General features: G+C 40.6%; 1 pseudogene; it reads left to right on the forward strand.

The window, feature by feature from the left end:
• LOC136172258 (nucleolin pseudogene) lies at positions 1-26,242 on the forward strand (annotated as a pseudogene).
• Positions 26,243-26,714: the final 472 nt, after the last annotated feature.

Below are 26,714 nucleotides of genomic sequence, written 5' to 3' on the forward strand. Positions count from 1 at the left end.
ATGACGGTGGCTTTGTCATCAAGCCTGAAGTCTGAAGTCAGGTAGGTTGATTCCTCCAGTTCCATTCTTCTTTCTCAAGATTACTTTGGCTATTCGAGGTTTTCTGTATTTCCATACAAATTGTGAAATTATTTTTTCTAGTTCTGTGAAGAATACCGTTGGTAGCTTGATAGGGATTGCATTGAATCTATAGATTGCTTTGGGTAGTATAGTCATTTTCACAATATTGATTCTTCCAATCCATGAATGTGGTATATTATATTTCTCCATCTATTTGTGTCCTCTTTGATTTCTTTCATCAGTGTTTTATAGTTTTCTATGTATAGGTCTTTTGTTTCTTTAGGTAGATATACTCCTAAGTATTTTATTCTTTTTGTTGCAATGGTGAATGGTATTGTTTCCTTAATTTCTTTCTATTTTCTCATTGTTAGTGTATAGGAATGTAAGGTATTTCTGTGTGTTAATTTTATATCCTGCAACTTTACTATATTCATTGATTAGCGCTAATAATTTTCTGGTAGTGTTTAGACTTTTCTATGTAGAGGCTCATATGTTATCTTAAATATTGAATATTCATTTAACAAAAAGGTATGTCACAACAATCCTGGTAGAATTTGTGGAAAGTTTTTTGTGTTGTTAAGGGCTATGGGGGGATGTGGGGTGGCAGTGAGCAAGGTGAAGAGGGTAGGGTACAATACAGCCAAATACCCATTCCCATAGCATGAAGTCAATAAATAGTGCCTAAACTCAAGAAATAGCAGGGCCAGATATATTATTTCTATATATCAAGGGAATAGAAGAAACAAATTAAAGAATTGATGATAGTTACCCATGTGAGAGAGAAGTTCTGGCATGTGGCAGAGGTTGGCTATTTTTTGCTATGTTTTATGTTACTAAATTGAACTTTAAGGGCCATATGTATGTATATATGAAACACTTTAAAAAATTAAAATGCTAAAAAACATGAAGAGATAAGGAACAACAAGAAGAAGACAGCTGAAAGTTCTAGGAAATTGACTGGGGATGGGAAGACTTAGATTGGAGATGGGAGTTCCTCAGAACAGTTTAAACAAAGGTGAAGGGATTAACCAGTGAAGCTTTAGTTAAAACAAATAAATGTAATCACTGTTGGATATCTTTTCAGTAAATCCAGCTTCAATTATGCATTCGGCATAATTCCACATTATTAACTAGTTAATATTTATGATTATTAAAAAGATAATAAAATATCCTAATTGAGGAAGTCATTCTGGGGCTGTCAGTGATCTTGTGTACTGTTCCACACAGATGTCTATCAGGCACCCCACACAGCATGCTCTGTGACAGGAAACACATAGTGATTGAAGGCACAGACTGGAAATGTAAACCTAGGTCACAAGGCGCTGTTCACTCTGCATCTGAAGAGAACCAGCACCCTTCACTCATGGGCTGTAGGCTGGCACTGGAGCATGGTGGAGAAGGAAGAATTTGTTCAGGGTCTGTTTTAGAGACCTTGCAGAAGTCACCAGTGTTTGTGGGAGTGGAGTCCTTCATAAATAACCGCAGCTGGGTAGCAACATGGGAGGCTTATTCCTGATAGAATCGATCCTGAGGCACTTCCCTTGTGGTGGTGCAGTGGATGGGAATCAGCCTGCTTGTCAGTGTACACATGCCGCAGAGCATGCGTCACAGCTACTGAAGCCCAGGTGCTGTAGGGCCCACAAGCCACAATTACTGAGCGTGTGTGTTGCAGCTACTGAAGCTCTTGCACCTATAGTCTGTGCTCTGCAACAAGAGAAGCCACAGCAGAGAAGCCTGCACACCACAACGAAGAGTAATCCCCACTCGCTGCAACTAGACAAATCCTGCGAGTGGCAAAAGAAGACTCAGCACAGATCGTGTGTGTGTGTGTGTATTTATATTTATATATAAAGATCCTGAGTTACTGTAGTCCTCAGAAATCTAGATGAGAAGAGGCTCAAACCCTGGTCTTTACCCACAGAAAGCTGAGGAAAGTGGGTGTTTATTACATGGTATTTAAGGTGTGAAGTGTGATCTGAGTGTGTCTGAGTGTTAGGTACAGCCAGAAGCACTTCCTGTGTTGCAAGAAGAGGTGAGAACAGGAAGGAATGACTGACCCTCAGAAGCAAGTTAGTTACAGTTGTATTATTGTTGTTCAATTGCCTAGTCGGGTCTGACTCTTTGCGACCCCATGGACTGCAGCACGTGAGGCTTCCCTGTCCATCACCAACTTCTGTAGCTTGCTCAAATTCATGTCTATTGAGTTGGTAATGCCATCCAACCATCTTGTCCTCTTTCATCCCCTTCTCCTCCTGCCTTCAATCTTTCCCAGCATCAAGGTCTTTTCCAATGAATTGACTCCTCACATCAGGTGGCCAAAGTATTGGAGCTTCAGCTCCAATTCAATATCAGTCCTTCCAATGAATATTCAGGATTGATTTCCTTTAGGATTGACTGATTTGATCTCCTTGCTGTCCAAGGGACTCTCAAGAGTCTTCTCCAACGCCACAGTTCAAAAGTATCAATTCTTCGGTGCTCAGCTATCTTTATGGTCCAATTCTCACACCCATACGTGACTACTGGAAAAATCATAGCTTTGACCATATGGACCTTTGTAGGTGAAATGATCGCTCTGCTTTTTAATACATAGCTTTGACCATATGGACCTTTGTAGGTGAAGTGATCGCTCTGCTTTTTAATACACTGTCTAGTTTGGTCATAGCTTTTCTTCCAAGGAGCAAGTGTCTTTTAATTTCATGGCTGCAGTCACCATTTGCATTGATTTTGGAACCCAAGAAAATAAAGCCTGTCACTGTTTCCATTCCCTCCCCCCCCCCCCATTTATTTGCCATGAAGTGATGGGACCAGATGCCATGATCTTAGTTTTTTTGAATGTTGAATTTTAGGCCAGCTTTTTCACTCTCCCCATTCATCTTCCTCAAGAGGTTCTTTAGTTTCTCTTCGCTTTCTGCTATAATGGTGGTGTCATCTGCATATCTGAGGTTATTGATATTTCTCCCAGCAATCTTGATTCCAGCTTGTGTTTCATCCAGCCTGGCATTTCTCATGATACACTCTGCATATAAGTTAAATAAGCAAGGTGACAATATACAGCTTTGACATAATCTTTTCCCAATTTTGAACCAGTCCATTGTTCCATGATTGGCATGAAAAAGTAAATTGACAGTCTAGACTATGGAGCAACAAATTGTTGGGAAAGCCTCCTTAGCTTTTCTCCATTTAAAATCAAACAGGTTTCCACAGTGTGGCTTCTGCACAGCTTTCCCCACCTGTTCTCTCTCTGCCCTCCAAAGTACAGCCATGAACGCCCCGTGGCTGCTATGGTGCCTCTGTGCTATCATACCTGCTTCTCCCTTTGCCCAGAGGGCTGGCTGCCCTTGCTCCGTCTGGCTGGCTTCTCTCTTCTCTGTTCCCATAATTCTTTATCCATACTCAAATCTCTCTAGCTGCTTCCTGACTCATGTGTTTTTCTCATCAGATGAGAGCTCTTTGAGGTTAGGGGTCACGCCTTATTTATCTCTGTTTCTTAGCCACAGTACACAGTGCCGTTGTTGTTCTTTAGTTATTAAGTCATGTCCCACCCTTTTGTGATCCCATAGGCTGTAGCCCACAGGGCTTCTCTGTCCATGCAATTTCCTACTAAAGAATATTGGAGTGGGTTACTATTTCCATCTCCAGGGGATCTTCCCAACCCAGGGATTGAACCCACGTCTCTTACATCGACAGGCAGATTCTTTACCACCAGGGAAGCCCATAGAACACAATAGGTAGTCATTAAATGCTTCTCGAGTGAGTGAATTAAAAAAATGAATGAGTGAATTATTAATAAAATCTCTGCAGTAGAAGGAACACAATAATTTCTGTTTGTCTACACTACAGAGAGTAGAGTCTAGTTGGGCAGTAGCTACAACTTAACAGACGTTTATTTTAAATTTTGAAGCAATAAGAAAGTTCAGAAATAGACATGAAATTCCAGAGTATCTAAATCCTCTATCCCACAATTCTTATCAGTCTTCTATGGCAATTATGTGTCTTCTATAACAATTACATTCTGCCTTCTTTTCTCTGTGTTCTTTTTAGACTTCTTTCCTGATTATGTTACCTCAATATTCTTCCCTCAGAAGGATTAAGTAGATACAATTTGACAGCTTTACTCCATGAAAACACTGTATGTTTTTTCCCAGTTCTCATGAAACTTAATGTACAGATATTTTTCATATGGTTTTATATTTCATTCAAAGAGCAAATATAAAAACAACTGACTATAATAAGAATCTATAATCAGGAATCTATTAATATGTTTATAGTTCACATAAATACAATCCTCAGTTCAATTCAGTTCAGTTCAGTCGCCCAGTTGTGTTCAACTCTTTGCAACCCCATGAACCGCAGCACGCCAGGCCTCCCTGTCCATCACCAACTCCCAGAGTCCACCCAAACCCATGTCCATTGAGTCGGTGATGCCATCCAACCATCTCATTCTCTGTTGTCCCCTTCTCCTCCTGCCCTTAATCTTTCCCAGCAACAGGGTCTTTTCAAATGAGTCAGCTCTTCGCATCAGGTGGCCAAAGTATTGGAGTTTCAGCCTCAACATCAGTCCTTCCAATGAACACCCAGGACTGACCTCCTTTAGGATGGACTGGTTGGATCTCCTTGCAGATCAAGGGACTGTTAAGAGTCTTCTCCAACACCAGAGTTCAAAAGCATCAGTTCTTCTTCACTCAGCTTTCTTTATAGTCCAAATCTCACACCCATATATGACCACTGGAAGAACCATAGCCTTGACTAGATGGACCTTTGTTGACAAAGTAATGTCTCTGCTTTTTAATATGCTGTCTAGGTTGGTCAAAACTTTCCTTCCAAGGAGTAAGCGTCTTTTAATTTCATGGCTGTAATCACAATCTGCAGTGATTTTGGAGCCCAAAAAATAAAGTCAGCGACTCTTTCCACTGTTTCCCCATCTATTTGCCATGAAGTGATGGGACCGGATGCCATGATCTTAGTTTTCTGAATGCTGAACTTACAATCCTAGTATCTAAATATGTCAATGTCTTTTTATTGTGTTTTTAAATAAGAGATGGGGTTTTCCACGTGATGCAATGGTAAGGAATTCACCTGCCAGTATAGGAGACACAAGAGAGCTGGCTTTGATCCCTGGGTGAGGAAGATTCTCTGGAGCAGGAACTGGCAGAATACTCCAGTATTCTCGCCTGGAAAATTCCATAGACAGATGAGCCTGGTGGGCTACAGTCTATGGGGTTGCAGAGAGTCCAGCATGACTGAGAGACTGAGCACTCAGTAAAAGACTTTTCCTAAATAGAATTTTTAAATTGTAAAAAACAATCAAAAGCCCAAACCGGACTAGTACCTTGGAGGAATTTGCTCATGGGTTTCCAGTTAACACCATGAGGGGGCAGCAGCAAGCTGACCCAGGGCTTTTTTAAATTTTGTTCATTGCTCCACACCACAAGGGCTGCAGCACACCAGGCTTCCCTGTCCTTCACTGTCTCTGGTGTTTGCTCAAACTCACACCTTTTGAGTCGACAATGCCATCCAACCATCTCATCATCTGCCCCACCTTCTCCTGCCCTCAATCTTTCCCAGCATTGGGATAATTTTTCCAATAAGTCAGTTTTTTTGCATCAGCTCCAATTCAGTATCAGTCCTTCCATTGAATATTCAGGGTTAATTTCCTTTAAGAATGACTGATTTGATCTCCTTGCAGTCCAGGGGGCTCTCATGAATTATTGCAGGGTAAGGGTCCAATAAGTGTAATCTTGAGTTCTCCCAATAAGTATCCTGAGCTCCTGGTGGATGTTCTGGATGACTCCATTAGGACAATAAGTGCTCAGAAGGACATATTCCCTCCTGACTGAGACATGTGTAAGTCACATTTTGTTAATGGCTTCCTGGCTCCATTTTAAAGAGCTCTCCTAGCAATACCAACTCCATTTTTATTTTCCTTTATCACTAGTTTGGGGTGGAAATGATGTGGAAAAGCAAGAGCAAAAACTGTGTTTTCCTAGCCCTGGGGAATCCTGTCCCCACAACTGTCTTCTTTTTTATATTGTTATTATTTTTAATGGTAGGATAATTGCTTACAGTGTTGTGTTGGTTTCTGCAGTACAACACATTGTCTCCTCTTAATTTCCTGGTCTTTGGTCTCCCTCCACTTCCCCATCACTCACCTGGCTGTCCACAGTCTCTGAAGGGTAAGCCTCAGCTGTTAACCTCTGCTCCCCTTTGAACTCATCTTTACTTCTTAGCCTGGACTTTGGTAAGTTGCCTCCTTCCCAGACTGACTCCATTCCAGGATCATTCCTTTCGGAAGCTGATCTAGTGAGGCTGTGCCAACCTCACAGGAAGAACTACCTTGCAAAGAGGAAGCAATTCTTGGCCCTTGTTACACACCTTTCAGTTCTTACCTGCCATCTCTTTTCTTAGTGCTTATAACTTTGTCTCTCATTTTTATTGTCAACACCTGAAAGTGTGGTGAGCACATTGATGGTGCATAATAGATATCAATTGCAAGAATAAAAGATTTAATAACTGGAAAAGATGAACAATAGCAGGTTTCATTTTAAAAGAATGTCCAAAGCAGAATTATTTGTAAGCCAAAAATCAAAACCAAACCAGGTCAGTAAGGTAAAAGATAATTTTAGGCCTATTACCTCTTGCGTAAAATGGTTATATTTATTATGAAGATTAAATAAGTGTATAGATATGTATGTATATAAATATATACATATACACCTATACATGTTTGTTTATATGCATATACCAATATTTTAAATGTTTAAAATGATGTTTCCATACAGTCAATACTCAGTGAATGTTCAATATTATAGATTATTATTTTATGGTTGGTGAACTCTTCTCTCTTTCTGGTCACCTTCTTGACAAATTGTAATAAAGGGCACACTTAGGACTTCCTTGGTGGTACAGTGGACAAGGATCTGCCTGCCAATGCAAGGACACAGTTTCGAGCCCTGGTCCTGGAAGATTCAACATGCCACGGAGCAACTACAAACCTGTGCGCCACAACTACAAACCCACGTGCTGCAGTTACTGAAGCCTGTGTGTCTAGAGCCTGTGCTCCAGAGCAATAGAAACCACCTCAGTGAGAAGTCCATGCTCTGTAATGAAGAGTAGCTCCTGCTCACCGTAACTAGAGAAAGCCTGTGTGCAACAACAAAGACTAGTGCAACAAAAACTTGTCTGCAGGGTCTTTGACATTCCTCCTTCCAAACGGTGGAGCCCAACTGCCCACCCCCACCTCTGCCACAGAGTTGGCTTTTAAAATATACAAATAAATAAAGGTCATGCTTAGAATTATAGCCAGACTGAACCCAAAGTATCTTTAAAATTTTTTATAAATACATGAATGGACATGTCTTGTAGTGTTCTGTCTTCCTCCTCAGGATGAAATAATAGAGAAAGGGGTCATGCTCCACTGTGGGCTAGTCTGTGACAGACTGTCCCCACCAGGAAGTTCTTGCTCATGATGTCTTATCTTCTCGGATGCTTGGTTATCTTGTGTGAAGCACACTGTTTATGAAGAATTACTTTTAGAAAAAGTTTGAGGTCTAAAAATATATTTTCTTCTAGAGATAATCTTGCTTGCTTCTGTCAAATACTCATGAACACTAACAGTTTTAATACTGCAAGCACCTAAATCCAATTTAAGCTCCTATTCATCTTTTTTTTTTTAGCTTTTTATTTTATATTGCAGTATTGTTGATTAACAATGTTCAGGTGGACAGCAAAGGGACTCAGCCATACATATGCAAGTATCCATTCTTCCCCAAACTACCCTCCAATCCAGGCTGTTACATAACACCAAGCAGAGTTCCCTGTGCTATGCAATAGGTCCTTGTTGGTTATCCATTTTAAATATAGCAGTGTGTACATGTACATGTCAACCCCAAACTCCCTAACTATACTTTCACCCAGTAATCATAACTTTGTTCTCTAAGTCTGTGAATTAATTTCTTTTTCTGTAAATAAGTTCACTTGTGTAATTTCTTTTTATATTCCATGTATGAGGGACATCATATGATATTTCTCTTTCTCTCTGTGATTTCACTTAGTATGACAGTCTCCAGATCCATCCATGTTGCTGCAAATGGTGTTATTTCATTCTTCTTAACAGCTGAGTAATATTCCATTACATATATGTACCACACTTTTTTTTTCTTATTTACTTATTTATTTTAATCAGAGGATAATTGGTTTACAAAATTTTGTTAGTTTCTGCTATATATCAACGTGAACCCACCATAGGTATGTATATGTTCTCTCCCTCTTGAACCTCCATCCCATTCTCCCCCCCCATCCCACCTCTCTAGGTGGTCACATATCACCAGGTTTGAGCTCCATACATCATAGAGTAAATTCCCACTTGCTGTCTATTTTACATATGGTAATGTATAGGTTTCAATGTTACTCTTTCAATTTGTCCCACTCTCTCCTTTCCCTACTGTATCTACAAGTCTGTTCTCTGTGTCTGTGTCTCCAATGCTGTTCGGCAGATAAGTTCCTCAGTGTCATTTTTCTAGATTCCATATATACGTGTAATGTAAGATATTTGTTTTTCTTTCTGACTTACTTCACTCTGTATAGTAGGCTCTAGATTCATTCACCTCATTAGAACTGACTCAAATGCATTTCTTTTTATGGCTAAATAATATTTCATTGTATATATGTACAATGTCTTCATCCATTCATCTGCTGATGGACTTCTAGGTGACTTCCATGCCCTAGCTATTGTAAACAGTGCTGCAATGAACATTGGGGTACATGTGTCTTTTTCAATTCTGGTTTCCTCAGGATGTATGTCCAGTAGCATGACTGTTGGATCATAAGGTAGTTTTATTCCTACTTTTTAAAGTTTTAAAGGAATCTCCATACTGTTCTCCATAGTGGCTGTATCAAATTATTTAATACATTCCCACCAACAGTGCAAGAGTTTTCCCTTTTCTCAACACCCTCTCCAGCATTTATTGTTTGTAGATTTTGTGACTGGTGTGAGATGATAACTCATTGTAGTTTTGATTTTCATTTCTCTAAATGAGGGATGTTGAGCATCATTTCATGTGTTTACTAGCTATCTGAATGTCTTCTTTGGAGAAATATCTGTTTAGGTCTTCTGCCTTTTTTTTTTTTTTTTTTTTTTGCCTCACAAAGCAAAGACTTTATTGGAGTATTTGGCATGGAAACCCCACAGCTCCAGCCGTACAGCCAAGGACACAACAACTTCTGAGGTGTACCAGCCATCACACAGGAGCAATAAGTTAGCACGTGAGGCAAGCAGGTATGTGGAGTGCCCAGCCTGAGGGGCCCTGTGCTCCAGGAAGACTGGGGGTGGGGTGGGGGTGTGTGTGCACAGAGACAACAGACTCAGACACAATTTGCAAGAGAACAGCTTCCAAAGTCAGCCAGCCAATATGCTAGGGCAGGTGGACCTAAACCAGGATGCTGCAGGCCAGGAAGAGCAGAAATCTGGCCTTTCCCTCCTCCTGACCCTAATCAGGCGCCCTAGGCAGTGGGAGAACTGTGTCTCATTTGGGCCAGGTTCTTGGAGCCTTGAGCTGTCTCCACACCATCCATCCTACAGACGGAGGACACTGCTTGGGCAAAATCAGCCCTAGTGCATCCCACCACTTCTGGCCTTGGCTCGGCAACTCTCTCCTGGGAGCAGGGTCCCTATTTGGGGATCTGATAGGGAAGTGAAAGCCTTACTAGGATAAGAGCCCAGGACCACAGATGGTCTTTACATGGCCAGCTACCAGGCCTCAAGTCTCAGTGCTAAGATGATTCAGTAACACCCTACAGGCCGAGTGTCCCCATGTCTGTAAAACAAGGTCTTGTCCTCCTTCAAGGAGATTCAGTCTCAGGTTCTGCCCACTTTTTGATTGGTTGTTTGTTTTTTCTGATATTCAGCTGTATGAACTGCTTGTATGTTTTGGAGATTAATATTTTGTCAATTGATTCATTTGCTATTATATTCTCCTATTCTGAGGGTTGTCTTTTCACTGTATTTACAGTTTCCTTTGCTGTGCAAGCACTTTTGAGTTTAATTAGGTCCCCCTTGTTTGTTTTTCTTTTATTTCCATTACTCTAGAAAGTGGGTCACAGAGGATCTTCCTGTGACTTATGTCAAGGAGTGCGCTGCTTATGTTACCCTCTAGGAGCTTTATAGATTTTGGTCTTCTATTTAAGTCTTTAATCCACTATGAGTTTATTTTTTTGTATGGTGTTATGAGGTATTCTAGTTTTATTCTTTTACATGTAGCTGTCCAGTTTTCCCAGAACCACTTATTGAAGATGCCTTCTTTTTTCCATTGTATATTCTTGCTTCTTGTGTCAAAGATAAGGTACCCATGGGTCTAACTCTGTACTTTCTATCATTTTCCATTGGTCTATAGTTCTGATTTTGTGTCAGTACCACTCTATTGTGATTACTGTAGCTTTGTGTTATAGTCTGAAGTCAGGAAGATTAATTCCTCCAGAACAATTTTTATTTCTCAAGATTGTTTTGGTTATTCAGTTTATTAGGGCTCACTTGCTCACTCAGGCTCACTTACTCACTGAAAGCATTTCCTCTAAGATCAGGAACAAGACAAGGGTTGTCTTGTCCACTCTCACCACTTTTTTTTCCACTTTTATTCGACATAATTTTTGAAATCCTAGCTACAGCAATCAGAGAAGAAAAAGAAATGAAAGGACTCCAAATTGGAAAAGAAGAAGTAAAACTTGTCACTGTTTGGAGATGACATGATAATATACATAGAAGCCACCAGGAAATTACTAGAGCTAATCAATGAATATAATAAAGTTGCAGGATATAAAATTAATACACAGAAATCACTTGCATTTCTATACACTAACAGTGAAAAATTAGAAACAGAAATTAAGAAAACAATCCCACTCACCACTGCAACAAAAGGAATAAAATACCTAGGAATAAATCTACCTAAAGAGAAAAAAGACCTGTATGCAGAAAACTATAAGACATTGATGAAAGAAATCAAAGTTAACACAAACAGATGGAGAGGTATACCATGTTCTTGGATTGGAAGTATCAATACTGTGAAGATTACTGTATTACCCAAAGCAATCTACAGATTCAATGCACTCACTATCAAACTACCAACGGTATTTTTCACAGAACTAAAGCAAGGAATTCCACAATTTGTGTGGAAACACAAGAGATCCCAAATAGCCAAAGCAATATTCAGAAAGAAGAATGGAACTGGAGGAATCAACCTTCCCAACCTCGGACTATACTACAAAGCTACAGTCATGAAGACAGCATGGTACTGGCACAAAAACAAAAATATAGACCAATGGAACAAAATAGAAGGCCTTGAGATAGATCCTCATACCTATGGAAACCTTACCTTTGACAAAGGAGGCAAAAATATACAATGGAGAAAAGACAGTTTCTTCAGCAAATGGTGCTGGGAAAACTGGCCAACTACATGTAAAAGAATGAAATTAGAACAGTTTCTAACACTATGCACAAAAATAAATGTAAAATTGATTAAAAATGTAAGTGTAAGGCCAGAAACTATAAAACTCTTAGAGGAAAACATAGGCAGAACACTCTCTGACATAAATCACAGCATGATCATCTATGACCCATCTCCTAGAGTAATGGAAATAAAAATAAATAAATGGGACCTAATTAAACTTAAAAGCTTTTGCACAACTAAGGAAACTATAAGCAAGGTGAAAAGACAGCCCTCAGAATGAGAGAAAATAACAGCAAATGAAACACCTCACAAAGAATTAATCTCCAAACTATACAAGCAACTCATGCAGATCAATACCAGAAAAACAACCAACCCAATTAAAAAAGTGGGCAGAAGACCTAAACAGACATTTCTCCAGAGAGGGCATACAGATGGATAATAAACACATGAGAAGATGCTCAACATTGCTCATTATTAGAGAAATGAAAATCAAAACCACAATGAGGTATCATCTCACTCCACAAGATAAAAAAATCTACAAACAATAAATGCTGGAGAGAGTGTGGAGAAAAGGGAAACCTCTTACACTGTTGGTAGGAATGCAAATTGATACAACCACTGTGGAAAACAGTATGGATATTCCTTAAAAAACTGTAATAAAACTACTATATGACCCAGCAATTTCACAACTGGGAATATACTCTGAGGAAATCAGAACTGAAAAAGACACATTTACCCCAATGTTCATTGCAGCACTATTTACAATAGCTTGGACATGGAAGCAACCTAGATGTCCATCAGCAGATGAATGGATAAGGAAGTTGTGGTACATATACACAGTGGAATATTGCTCACTGTAAAAACGAATGTATTTAAGTCAGTTCTACTGAGATGGATGAACCCAAAATCTATTAAGCAGAGTGAAGTAAGTAAAAAAGAGAAAGACAAATGCCATACTTTAACGCATGAATCTGGAATCTAGAAAGACGGTACCAACAATGTTACGTGCAGGGCAGCAAAAGAGACACAGACATAAAGAACAGACTTTTGGACTCAGGAAAAGGAGAAGGTGGGATGATTTGAGAGAATAGCATTGAAACATGATACATTACCATATGTAAAATAGATGACCAGTGAGTGTTTGATGTATGATGCAGGGCACCCAAAGCCGGTACTCTGTGATTACCTGAAGGGATAGGGTGAGGGAGGAGGTGGAAGGGGTGTTCAGGATGGAGGGGAGCCGTGCATACCTATTGCCGATTGATATTGATGTATGGCAAAAACCATCACAATATTGTAAAGTAATTGTCCTCCAATTAAAATAAATAAATAAATAAATTTAAGAAAAGAATCATATACCATGATCAAGTAGGATTTATCCCAGGGATGCAATGATTTTTCAGTATTTGCCAATCAATCAGTGTAATACACCACATCTACAAATTGAAGCATGAAAACCACATGATCATCTCAATAGATTCAGGAAAAGCTTTCAACAAAATTCAGCACCCAGTTATAAAATAAACTCTCCAGAAATCAGGCAGAGAGGAAACACTGTTGTTGTTGCTAAGTCATGTCCGACTCTTCGATGACCCCATGGACCCTGGCTCACCAGGCTCCTCTGCCCATGAGGTTTCCTAGACAAAATTAGTAGAGTGGGTTGCAATTTCCTTGCCCAGGGGATCTTCCTGACTCTGGGATTGAAACCACAGCTCCTACATTGCAAGCAGATTCTTTATTACTGAGCCACCAGAAAAGCCCCAGTTTTGTCATCTATGGTCTTTATTACGTTGAGGTATGTGTCCTCTTTCCACCAGCCTGTGTCCACCAGGCTTTCCTGGTGGCTCAGCAGTGATGAAACTGCCTGCACTGCAGGTGATGCAGGTTTAATCTTTAGGTTAGGAAGATCCCCTGGAGAAGAGATTGACAACCCACTCTGATATTCTTGCCTGGAGAATCCCATGGACAGAGGAACCTGGGGGGCTACAGTCTACGGGGTCACAGAGAGTCAGACAGGACTGAAGCGACTGAGCACACACACACACTGAGACCCGCGACCTGGGGCCAATTTCTCTGGGAGAGCATACAACCCGCTTTAGACTGTAACATCTGGCGTGTCTTTGCCACCCCAGGCACTCCCCGGTACATCCCGATTGTGGCTGCCATACCCACCCCTCTCCCCGGCTTGAAGGGACAAATTCTTAAAAATTTGCCAAGGCTTGATTTAGTATCCAAGATGTGATTTCCCCTGAAGAATGAAAGTTCCACGCGCACTTGAGAAAATGTGAATTTTGCTGTTTTTGGATGAAATGCCCTTTAGATAACAATTTGGTCCAACTGGTCAAATGTATATTATTTAAAGGTTGTGTTTCCCTATTAATTTTCTCTCTGGATGACCTGTCCATTGGTATTAATGGGGTATTAAAGTCTCTCACTATTACTCTGCTACTGCTAGTGCCCTAGTCCCCATGGTGAGTCCCTGCCACCCCATGCCTCTGCAGGGTACCTTCCAATACTAGTATGCAGGTTTGGTTCAAGTCTTCTATGGAGTCCCTGCTCTTTCCCCCTGGGTCTCAGTCTGCACAAGATTTTGTGTGTGCCCTCCAAGAGTTTCTTTTTCCCCCTCTCCTGTGGAAGTCTTGCAATCAAATCTTGCTGGCCTTCGAAGTCAGATTCCCCGTGGACTTCTACTCCCATTGCTGGTCTTTCTTGGGGCTCAGAATCTTCATAACATTGGAAGAACCTCTGTGGTATAATTGTTCTGAGTTTGTGGGTCACATATAGAGCAGGTATGAGATTTGATTTTATTGTGATTGTGTCTCTCTTACCACTGAGATCTCAACTCAATCCTCACTGCAATGGAGAAGACTTCCTAGACCCTTGCAAAATCCCCCTTTATAAGGTTGTCATAGTTCCATGCACCTTTCTTTCATAGTAGTCATCACTGCTACAATATTATTTGAGGAATAATTTGATTGTTGGCCTCTAAAAAGTGAAGTCCCTTTTATCTCTCTGTTGCACCAGTGAAAGGGAAACTTCTCTATTTCCTTTTATTGACAACCAATACATCTGACACCAAATGTGTGGGCTTTTTTCCACACACCAAAAAATTGGCTCAAAGCTCAACATTCAGAAAACTAAGATCATGGTGTCCGGTCTCATCACTGGCAAATAGATGGGTAAACAGTGGAAACAGTGGCTGACTTTATTTTGGGGGGCTCCAAAATCACTGTAGATGGTGACCGCAGCCATGAAATTAAAAGACACTTACTCCTTGGAAGAAAAGTTATGACCGCATATTAAAAAGCAGAGACATTACTTTGCCAACAAAGGTCTATCTAGTCAAGGCTATGGTTTTTCCAATAGTCATGTATGAATGTGACTGTTGGCTTATAAAGAAAGCTGAGCACCGAAGAATTGATGCTTTTGAACTGTGGTGATGGAGAAGACTTTTGAGAGATCAAACCAGGCTATCCTGAAGGAAATCAGTACTGAATGTTCATTGGAAGGACTGATTTTGAAGCTGAAACTCCAATACTTTGGCCATCTGATGAGAAGTACTGACTTATTTGAAAAGACTCTGATGCTGGGAACGATTCAAGGTGGGAGGAGAAGGGGACGACAGAGAATGAGATGGTTGGATAGCATCACCAATTCAATAGACTTGAGTTTGAGTAAACTCTGGGAGTTGGTGATGGACAGGCAGGCCTAGTGTGCTGCAGTCCATGGGGTCTCAAAGAGTCAGACATGACTGAGCAACTGAACTGAACTGAACTGAACCAATTCTTGACACAAGCTTGGTGTCATTTCAATTCTGACACTATTTATACCTAGAGTTAGTGTCATATCCCACAAGTTAAGTACTCAGACCCACAAGACTGCCCCACTTCTGAGGTCAGTCTCAAGTCTGGGCTTCTTGTACTTCTGACTAACCCGTTATGAATGGAGCATAACCTCTTTTCCCCCCCAATAATTTGTTAGAATGGCTCACAGAATTCAGGAAAACAGTTTACTTACTGGATTACTGGTGTCAACAAAAATTTTAATCAATAGTCAGTCTGAAAAAGAAATGGAAAATTTTATTCAAGCCAAACTGAGGATGCAACTGAAAGGATAGTCTATCTGAAAGTTGTGAGAACTATTCTAAGAGGTGAAGGACGAGACTAGTACATATGGATTTTGGCAAAGGTAATATAGGCAATTAAGCATGCATCTCCTTGCTGTTAGTCACTAGGAACAGACATCTCAGTTACTGGTTTTAGTGCTTTTCTAAGTATGGGAAGATGCAAGGATTCAGGTTCATAAAAAGTTTCTCCTGAGAATATCTCACCATCTGAAGGCCAATTCTGTCAGTTTTACCAGAGTATAGAGTACCTCATCCTGATTATCATCCAGAATTCTTTTCAGGATATATTGTGAGTCAGTGACTATGGCTATTATGGAACTTATAAACTATGACTATGACTCTTATAGAACTGGATGATGGACAGCATTCTTTACAATCACTTCTCTTTTAGTCTTAATTTTGACCAAGATTTGGGAGGCATTTTGTGACCAATTTGTCCCATGGCACTAGGACTGCTCATTCCCATATTTCCATAACTAGAGCTACATCATTACAATCCCTGATCTTATAGGAGTATATATTTGGTCAATCATTTCAAGTCAGGAGTCAACATAAACTTTATCTGAGGCTCAGATATACATATGGTAATTCAAGAAACAATAATCTTATAAAATAGGCAGAATATAGGTACGATAACTAGTAAAACTAATGTGGTCTTAAGTTAATATTTAAGCTAATAACTTTCATTAATTGTGGCCCAGTATCCCCTCAGGTTGTCTGACCATTCCGTTCTGTACCACTACTACTTTTATGGAAAACTACATATTGCATATGCATATAATCTATATACATAAGAAGGATGCATCTCCAAAAACATATGCATAGACACGGTGAGTGGTGGGTTATTGTGACTCCTTACAGGATTTAGAAAGGAATATTATCTTCTAAGGAGTGACATGGCTGGTCCCAGAAGGAGAAAAATTTATCTTTATGGTTGAGTAGATATTTCTGCCATTGGTGAGATCTGGTTAACACATAATGCAGCTTCACAAGGCACACTAGATGTGGGGGGGTGAGGGGACGAGGAGGTCAAAGGACAGAGAAAAAGTGTAGGCTTAGTTTTCTTCTTGTCTTGCTTTAAAATGTGAACTTTTATTTCATTACTGGTTTATTATAAAAGACACATTTCAGAAAAAGACAAATGGAAGAGATGGATAGAGCAAAGTATGTAAGAAAGAGTGTGAAGCTTCCATGTCCTCTCCAGGCTCACCACCCTCCCAGAACCACCATATGTTCACCGGCCTGGAGGCTCTCTGTACCCTCTTGGTTGGCAATTTTTTAATATAGAGGCTTCATTATGTAGGCATGAATGATTAAATCATTGAACATTGGTGACAGAACTCTGTCTCTAGCCCCTCTCCCATCCCTGGAGATTGGAGGTGGGTGGGTAGGAGAATTGGGGGATGATAAGACTGAAATTCCAACCCTCTAACCATGTGGTTGGTTCCCCTGTTGACCAGCTGAAATTCTGAGACTATCCAGGAACTTCAGTCATATGACTGTAATAAGATCAGTCATCTTATTACACACACACACACACACACGCACACACACACACACACACACACACACACACACAACACATCGCTTTGAAGATTTCAAGGGCTTTTGGAGCTGTGTGTAAGGAATGTGGGAGAAGACCCACACATATTTTTTTATTATATCACAATATCACAGCTTCTCACATTAGAATATAAACATTCTGATGGCAGAGACCTCTGTTTTGGCCTCACTGCTTTATTTTGTGTTCAGCACAGTTCCTGGCACTGTGTGATGCTCAATAAGCCCTGCTGAAAGAGTAAATAATGAAGGCATGCGTGACTGAATAAATATCTTCCTGAAATGGTATAGACACATTTCCTGTATTTCTATATCCATTTAAGCATCTGGGATCTACAGCTCACAAACCCTAAACCACACAGCTTTGGAGGCTGCAAGTGTTGGACCTTGATGTAAAAGGTGATTTCCTGTCCTTACCAGCTAGTGATTTCCTTTGCCTGCTGGTTTAACTCTTGAAGTGAGGTGTCCTTCTGCATCTGGTTTTGGGAAAGATCTTGCATGTCGGGATTCCAGATCTATTGGCATCCCTGGGCCCAACTTCAGCTCTGGTGGGAAAGAAAAAGAAGTGGGGACAACAATTCTAACTGTTTTAGCACGTCAACTGGCTTAGATGAGAGAGGGGGTGGGGGAACAGATGCAGTTACAATTCTCCCCCTCCTAATCGTCACCCCTTCTGAGGCTCCTCCAACCTCAAGCCTCCCTCTCATAACCTTTTCTTCTGATGATTGTGGAGGGGCTTCTCTCCACCCAACCTCCTTCGGAGAAGGCACTTTCCATTTTCCACCATCTCACCCCCAACAGGTGGGTCTCAGATTTTCCCTTGCCCCTCACAGTGGGTAACACTTCTCTTTTTCCTCACTCAATGTTTATTTAAAATTTCTTCCACTCCACTATGTAATATGTGCCTGATCATTAAAGAACATTTGAAAAATGAAGACAAGCAGAAGAAAATGATGCTACCTACCACCTCTCCCCCAAAAAGACAGTTAATATTTTGATGGTTTTTTTCTGATGAAACAAATTAATATTTTATGGCAAGACAAAAAATATAAAATTTTTCTTTGCCCACTTGGGGCTCCTCCCTCCCCCTTACTGTGTATTATGCGTCTGCATAACCAGACCTCCTAAGGAATAACACTTCTTTTTAATATTATAAAGCATCATAACTCCTTAGGAGATAATCTTCCTTCTTAATCTTGTAAGGGGTCAGGACCTATGACTCACTTACTTGCTTTGTATGCATAAATCTGGATTGTGTAAACTGTCAATAAGCCATTATTTGACTATAACCATCTGTCTCAAAATCATGTATAACTGTGGTTTGACTCCTACAAGGGATAAACAGTCCTCAGAACTTTCTTAAAGAGCATCTCCTGGGTTATAATCCTTAAGTTGGCAAGAATAAAATTTTCTATTTCTTTCTTAGATCAACTAATGATTAATTTTTTCAGTGACACAATTTTTTTTGCATAGGCCTTTAAAAAACAGAACTGTAATCATACAACATATTAAAATTTGCATTCTACTTTTTATACTCGTGATGCTATAGGGGAGGAAACCCAATCTTCTGCCCTCTCTCTTTCTAGGTTCTGTAACTGAGACCCTCCCCTTAATCAAAGATTAACAAGAGAAAAATAGACAGAAGTGTAATAACAAGTAAACCTCCTATATACACGTGGGATACCCAGGAAAACTAAATAACACCCCCCGCCCCTGACACGGCCCCTTCCATCTCCACCTCTAGCTAAAGAGAAAAGAAAACGTGAAGGGCAGTCACGGGAGGTTTGGGCAAAGCACAGTAATGCATCGTTGTTATGCAGTTTTAGATCACTGCCTTCTTGCCTAGATGGGAGGGGAGTTTGGGGGAGAATGGATAAATGTATATGTGTGGCTGTGTCCCTTCCCTGTTCACCTGAAATTATCACAACATTGTGCATTAATCGGCTATACTCTAGTCCAAAATAAAAAGTTTTTAAAAAATTAAAGAATCAACGATGACCAACACGTTCTTTTATTGGACAGAGAGGTTTACTGGTATTTGAAACTCTGTTGTCTGCTCGTCTGTCACATGCCCATGGGTGGCCCTGTTCAGAGAAAGTCCAGGCTCTGTTTTTTTTTTTTCATTTATTTTTATTAGTTGGAGGCTAATTACTTTACAATATTGTAGTGGTTTTTGCCATACATTGACATGAATCAGCCATGGATTTACAAGTATTCCCCATCCCGATCCCCCCTCCCACTTCCCTCCCCACCCCACCCCACTGGGTCTTCCCAGTTCACCAGGCCCGAGCACTTGTCTCATGCATCCAGCCTGGACTGGTGATCTGTTTCACCCTGGATAATATACATGTTTCGATGCTGTTCTCTCGAAACATCCCACCCTCGCCTTTTCCCACAGAGTCCAAAAGTCTGTTCTGCATATCTGTGTCTCTTTTTCTGTTTTACATATAGGGTTATCGTTACCATCTTTCTAAATTCCATATATATGCGTTAGTATACTGTATTGGTCTTTATCTTTCTGGCTTACTTCACTCTGTATAATGGGCTCCAGTTTCATCCATCTCATTAGAACTGATTCAAATGAATTCTTTTTAATGGCTGAGTAATATTCCATGGTATATATGTACCACAGCTTCCTTATCCATTTGTCTGCTGATGGGCATCTAGGTTGCTTCCATGTCCTGGCTATTATAAACAGTGCTGCAATGAACATTGGGGTACACGTGTCTCTTTCAGTTCTGGTTTCCTCAGTGTGTATGCCCAGAAGTGGGATTGCTGGGTCATATGGCAGTTCCATTTCCAGTATTTTAAGAAATCTCCACACTGTTGTCCATAGTGGCTGTATTAGTTTGCATTCCCACCAACAGTGTAAGAGGGTTCTTTTTTCTCTGCACCCTCTCCAGCATTTATTGTTTGTATACTTTTTGATAGCAGTCATCCTGACAGGCATGAGATAGTACCTCACTGTGGTTTTGATTTGCATTTCTCTGATAATGAGTGATGTTGGGCATCTTTTCATGTGTTTGTTAGCCATCTGTATGTCTTCTTTGGAGAAATGTCTGTTTAGTTATTTGACCCATTTTTTGATTGAGTCACTTATTTTTTCTGGAATTGAGCTGCATGAGCTGCTTGTACATTTTTGAGATTAATTCTTTGTCAATTGCTTCCTTTGCTATTATTTTCTTCCGTTCTGCTGGCTGTCTTTTCACCTTGCTTAGAGTTTCCTTCATTGTGCAAAAGCTTTTAAGTTTAATAAGGTTCCATTTGTTTATTTTTGCTTTTATTTCCATTACTCTGGGAGGTGGGTCATAGAGGATCCTGTTATGACTTATGGCAGAGAGTGTTTTGCCTATGTTTTCCTCTAGGAGTTTTATGGTTTCTGGTCTTACATTTAGATCCTTAATCCATTTTGAGTTTATTTTTGTGTATGGTGTTAGAAAGTGTTCTAGTTTCATTCTTTTACAAGTGGTTGACCAGTTTTCCCAGCACCACTGGTTTAAGAGATTGTCTTTTCTCCATTGTATATTCTTGCCTCCTTTGTCAAAGATAAGGTGTCCATAGGTGTGTGGATTTATCTCTGGGCTTTCTATTTTGTTCCATTAATCTATGTTTCTGTCTTTGTTCCAGTACCATACCGTCTTGATGACTGTTGCTTTGTAGTATAGCTTGAAGTCAGGCAGGCTGACTCCTCCAGTTCCATTCTTCTTTCTCAAGATTGCTTTGGCTATTCGAGGTTTTTTATAATTCCATATGAATTGTGAAATTATTTGAAAGAACTAGCTTTTAATTTCATTGATTTTTTTTCTAGTGTGTTTTAGTCTAAATGTTATTTATTTCTGCTCTGATCTTTATGATTTCTTTTCCTTCTATTAACTTTGGGTTTTGTTTGTTCTTCTTGCTCTAGTTTATAATCCTTAATTCCTAATGTAAACATTCATGTGTCTTTCCCTTGTGGTCAGACTCTTAGGTGTTTTCCAGAACTTCACCATGACACATGGCAAAATAACACATGTTTCTGTAGGTAAGTCTCATATTCCTTTTGAGATGAGATAATCCTCAATCCAACTTCTTCAAGAAGCATTAAGTTCTTTTAACACTTGGTAGGGGGAGAGATCAATTCCCATTCCCTCCCTCTCTTCCTGCCCTTTTTGCTATAAGTCAGTGTTAAAATAAATTTCTTGGTCCAAGACGGAGCTGCTTTAGCCCAGGGTGTCAAGTGAGCAAAGTGAAACTCAGATAACCTGTGACTCTCCAAATGTTTCCCTTGATCATAAAAGCAGTGTATCTGGTCAGCCAGTCCCCAAAGGCCAAGCCAACTTTGGGTCTTCTCACCCCAAACAAGGTTGATGATGTGGCTCCAGCCAATCAGCTGTTTTCTGTTTTCTTTTTCCTTGTTCTTCTTTATCCTGTAAAAGTGTCCCATCTCCTGCCCAATTTGCAGTTCTCCAAATGGAGACTGTATACTTCATGAAGTGTTTAAATTTGTTTGTATCACCTAAGCTGTTCATTTTTTAATTCCACTAAACGGGACTAGAATATGCCACCCTAGAATGTGCCACTTTGGCAGGCAAATTATTTTGCGCTGAAGTCAACTAAGTTCCAGCCATCCAGGAAAAACTTTTTACCACCCCTTAAAGTTGCCTAAAATAATTTAGAAATGTGGTCTATACCAGAAAGAGAGTTATTACCAGAGACAGCTTTTTCATCTGAGACACTTATCTGTACGGCAGGCAAATATCTGTTAACCAAATATTCGCTTTTCTCATCATCCTGTGAGCTGTCTTCTACCCCTATGAAGTCCTAGCTCCCCATTTCTTTTATTAGCTTAGGATGGTGCATAAGCCTTAATTGCCTGACTTCCTTTGAGTCTCATATTACTATATGTCTCCCGTACATATAAAATTAAATTTGTTTTTATCTTGTAACTCTGTCTTCCGTTGATCTAATTACCCCAGCCAATAAACTGAGAAGATAACAAGAGGAAATTTTTTCTCTCCTACAATAGACATCTCTCTTTTAAGGGCTGAGTATTCACTTTAATGCTTCTGTTATCTTATCCTGAGTTGACTTTTGGGACGTTAACCATTTTTTTTAAGTACTATTGTCTTTGCTAAGCATCAGTACCATATATGAATCTGACTACAGACCAAGAGCTTGTAGTCATATAATCCCCACCACTGGAAGCCCTATAAGGGTTTTAGAGATAAGAAACTAGAGGTTCATGGAACCCAGGTCTTTGGTGAGAGTTGCTCTGCTAGTAAGTGTTCTCAGCCCCAGGCCTGCCTGTCTCCAAAGCTATGTCTTTTCCTCCATCTACAATTGGGAAGAGGGGGATTCACCCTTCTCAAGCTTTGAGGCACATCTTCCTCTGCAGAGGCTAATAGGTGGTGGAGAGGGTTTTGCTTTTGTTCTAGCCTTGGTTGCGTACTGAAGTGTGGAACTTTAGCAAGTCTCCTAGTTTGTCTTGGTTTCAGCTTCAACATCTGCAAACTGAACATACACACCCCAGAATAGCTTGCCTCATAGAAGTGAGGCAAAAATTTACGTGAAAGTAACTGGCTGCTAGTGAGGGATTGTTGGATGAGGAAGTGTGGGGAGAAAGGGGAGTCTAAGAAGACTCACTTGTTGAGAGGTTTAGGTTAGGTGTAAAATGCTAGTGGAATCTCAGTGACACATTTTCTCCAGTGGAGTCAGGCAAACACCCTGAGAGGTTGTCATCTCAGTCTAAGGAATACTGTAAAATAGTACTTTTTTCCAGTTAGAATAATGGGGGAGTCACACTCTTGCCTAAAGACCCACCTGACTTTGGACTGAAGGAGAGAGGACAGTGCAGCTCAGAGAATAAAGTATCAAATTCTAACTAAAGACAGAATCAATATTACTAATCTTTCCTTTTCCTTTGGTCTACAATCTGCCTTGGCAAGGCATGCACTTATTAAAAATTTTGTCCATCACAGTGATGGGACTGAGACCAAGCCACCTCAAGATGTGCAACTGTGTAGAGCAGATTATTTTAAGCTGAAAATTAGTCATCAGTTAGGTCTATTAAACTGTAACCTGCCTTCTGATCAAACTTGCTTTAGTTGTTTTTACAAAAACTTCAGTGTCCTTCAAACATCATGCAGCCTAAATAAGATGTTTGCCCTAATTGTTTTTCAGGAACTTGGAGTCAGCTGTTCAGTTGGAGATTGACCCAGTTAAGACTGGTTAAGATCTCTGGTTATCCAACTGGGCACGCATGAGTGTCCTCTTGATGACATTTTAACATTAGAGGGTCCAAAAGTCCACCCTTGGAACATGCTAATACAGCCGTTTTCATAACATGCATCCAATGAAAAAGCCTGTAGCTCAGTTGTCGTGCATAATGATTATTATCTCACTTTTTTTCTTATTTCTAATTACCTTTCCCCACATTCCTCATGCCTCAGACCACCTGCATTCTTACCTGAGCCCTTCACCTTTGGGGAAGTAGATTTGAGATTTGTTCTCCCGTCTCCTCACTTGGCTGTCTTATGAATAAACTTTTCCTCTATTGCAAACCTTGGTGACTCAGGAACAACACTGATGCCTAAAAGAATTTAAGATAGGAGGCCTATCCAGGAAGGTTCCGCACCCTCAATCTTTCTGAGAATTAGAAAAAAACCTCTTCCTCAAGACTTGCTGATTTTATCTTTAAAAAGTAATTGTATAGCGGCGCGGGGCTGCCACCTGGGCTGCGCCCTGTGGGGCTGGCGGCCTGCGGAGGGACCTGGCCCTGTGTGGGAGGGCGGCAGTGCACCTAATCTGCGGTCCAGTCGGGTGGGCGGACGGGAGCTTGGCTCCGGAAGGAGGCCCTGCCGCACGCTTTCTGCGCCCGCGGAGGCCTGCGACTTTTCCCACTTGGCCTTTCCAGGGCTGAAGGGGGCGGGGTTGGTAACCTGGGAAAGGAAATCTTAATAGAAGATTACGAGTTAAGAGGTGTATTTTTTTTTTTTTAAGCTGCCTTAATTTAAATTCAGACAAGGGTGGTGGAATTTGGTGCCACAATTTACCTCAAAGGCTTTTTCAAGGTGGTTTTCCTCACGTGAAGGGCATTGAATTGTTGGCAGTTACAGTAGTCCAGTTGTAGTCCGCACTGAGAAACGGTGTGCTGAAGCAAGGTTCCATTCTGGCTGGAGGTGTAAGTTTTAAAACGGGTGTGCTTAAAGAACGTAGCAAGAAGAGAGTAACCTTTTTATCCAAAGCAAAGGCTGGTAAAAACCAAGGTGACTCCAAGAAAATGGCTCCTCCCCCAAAGGAGGTAGAAGAAGATAGTGAAGATGAGGAAATGTCAGAAGATGAAGACAATGAGAGCAGTGGAGAAGAGGTTGTTATCCCTCAGAAAAAAAGCAAGAAAGCTATCACAACTCCAGCAAAGAAGATAATGGTTTCCCCAACAAAAAGGTTGCAGTTGCCACACCGGTAAAGAAAGCAGTTGTCACCCCTGGCAAAAAGGCAGCAGCTACACCAGCCAAGAAGACAGTTACAGCTACCGAAGCAGTGGTAACACCTGGCAAAAATGGAGCCACCCCAGGCAAAGCATTGGTAGCTCCTCTGGTAACAAGGGAGCAGCCGCCCCAGGCAAAGGAGCAAAGAACGGCAAGAATGCCAAGAAGGAAGACCGTGATGAAGAAGATGAAGATGATAGTGAAGAGGAAGATGACCATGATGAAGAGGAGGATGAGGATGAGGAGGAAGAGGAGGAGGAAGAGGAAGAAGAGCCTGTCAAAGAAGCACCTGGAAAAGGAAAGAAGGAAATGGCCAAACAAAAAGCAGCTCCTGAAACCAAGAAACAAAAAGTGGAAGGCACAGAACCAACCACGTCTTTCAATCTCTTTGTTGGAAACCTGAACTTCAATAAATTTGCTCCTGAATTGAAAACGGTTATCAGTGACCTTTTTGCTAAAAATGATCTTGCTGTTGTTGATGTCAGAATTGGTGCGTCTAGGAAGTTTGGCTATGTGCCGAAGACCTAGGGAAAGCCTTGGAACTCACTGGTTTAAAAGTCTTTGGCAATGAAATTAAACTAGAAAAACCAAAGGGAAAAGACAGTAAGAAAGATCGAGATGCAAGAACACTTTTGACTAAAAATTTGCCTTACAAAGTTACTCAGGATGAATTAAATGAAGTGTTTGAAGATGCTGTGGAGATCAGATTAGTCAGCAAGGATGGAAAGAGTAAAGGGATTGCTTATATTGAATTTAAGACAGAAGCTGATGCAGAAAAACCTTGGAAGAAAAGCAGGGAACAGAGATAGATGGGTGATCCATTTCTCTATACTACACCAGAAAGAAAGACCAAAGAGGTGGAAAGAATAGCACTTGGAGTGGTGAATCAAAAACCCTGGTTTTAAGCAACCTTTCCTATAGTGCAATGGAAGACAGTCTTCAGGAAGTATTTGAGAAGGCAACTCATATCAATGTACCCCAGAACCAAAATGGCAAATCTAAAGGGTATGCATTTATAGAATTTGCTTCATTTGAAGATTCTAAAGAAGCTTTAAATTCATGTAATAAAAGGGAAATTGAGGGCAGGGTCATCAGACTGGAGTTGCGAGGACCCAGGGGATCACCTAATGCAAGAAACCAGCCATCCAAACTGTTTGTCAAAGGTCTCTCTGAGGATAAAAACAGAAGAGACATTAAGGAAGTCGTTTGATGGCTCTATTTGAGCAAGGATAGTCACTGACCGGGAGACTGGGTCCTCCAAAGGGTTTGGTTTTGTAGACTTCAATAGCGAGGAAGATGCCAAAGCTGCCAGGGAGGCCATGGAAGATGGTGAAATCGATGGGAACAAAGTCACTTTGAACTGGGCCAAACCAGTTGGTTTGGGTGAAGGGGGCTTTGGTGGCCGAGGACGAGGCCGAGGTGGTGGCAGAGGTGGCCGAGGTGGATTTGATGGCAGAGGCTGGGGAGGATTTGGAGGGCAAGGAGACTTCTGAGGAGGCAGAGGAGGAGGAGGAGACCACAAGCCACAAGGAAAGAAGACGAAGTTTGACTAGTTTCTTCTATCCCTGTCTCTCCCTCTTCCATTTGAAAGAAAGGACTCTGCGGTTTTTACTCTGTTACCTGATCAATGACAGAGCGTTCTGAGGACATTCCAAGACAGTATACAGCCCTGTAGTCTACTTGGAAATCCATATAGACAACATTTCAAGGGAGATAACCCTGTTGGTGTTGACTGGATATTTGTATAAACTTTTTAAAGAGATGAGTGATAGAGCTAACCCTTATCTGTAAGTTTGGAATTTATATTGTTTCTTCCATTGTACAAAACCATTTTTTTCCTACAAAGTTTGTGTGTGTGTGTGTGTGTGTGTGTGTGTGTTGGGGGAGTAAAGGAAAGCAGGATGTTTATCATGATTTTTGCTTCAGCAATTTTGGGATAAATTAAAAGTCCTAGAACTCTGGAAAAAAAGTAATTATAGTAATAAATGCAATCACTTACAATATTTACCATGTGAATATTGCTCTATTGGGTGTGGTGTCTCAGAAAGGACACATCTATGAAGG

The sequence above is a fragment of the Muntiacus reevesi genome, chromosome 1 (genome assembly GCF_963930625.1).
Source record: "Muntiacus reevesi chromosome 1, mMunRee1.1, whole genome shotgun sequence".
In the NCBI taxonomy this organism is placed as follows: domain Eukaryota; kingdom Metazoa; phylum Chordata; class Mammalia; order Artiodactyla; family Cervidae; genus Muntiacus; species Muntiacus reevesi.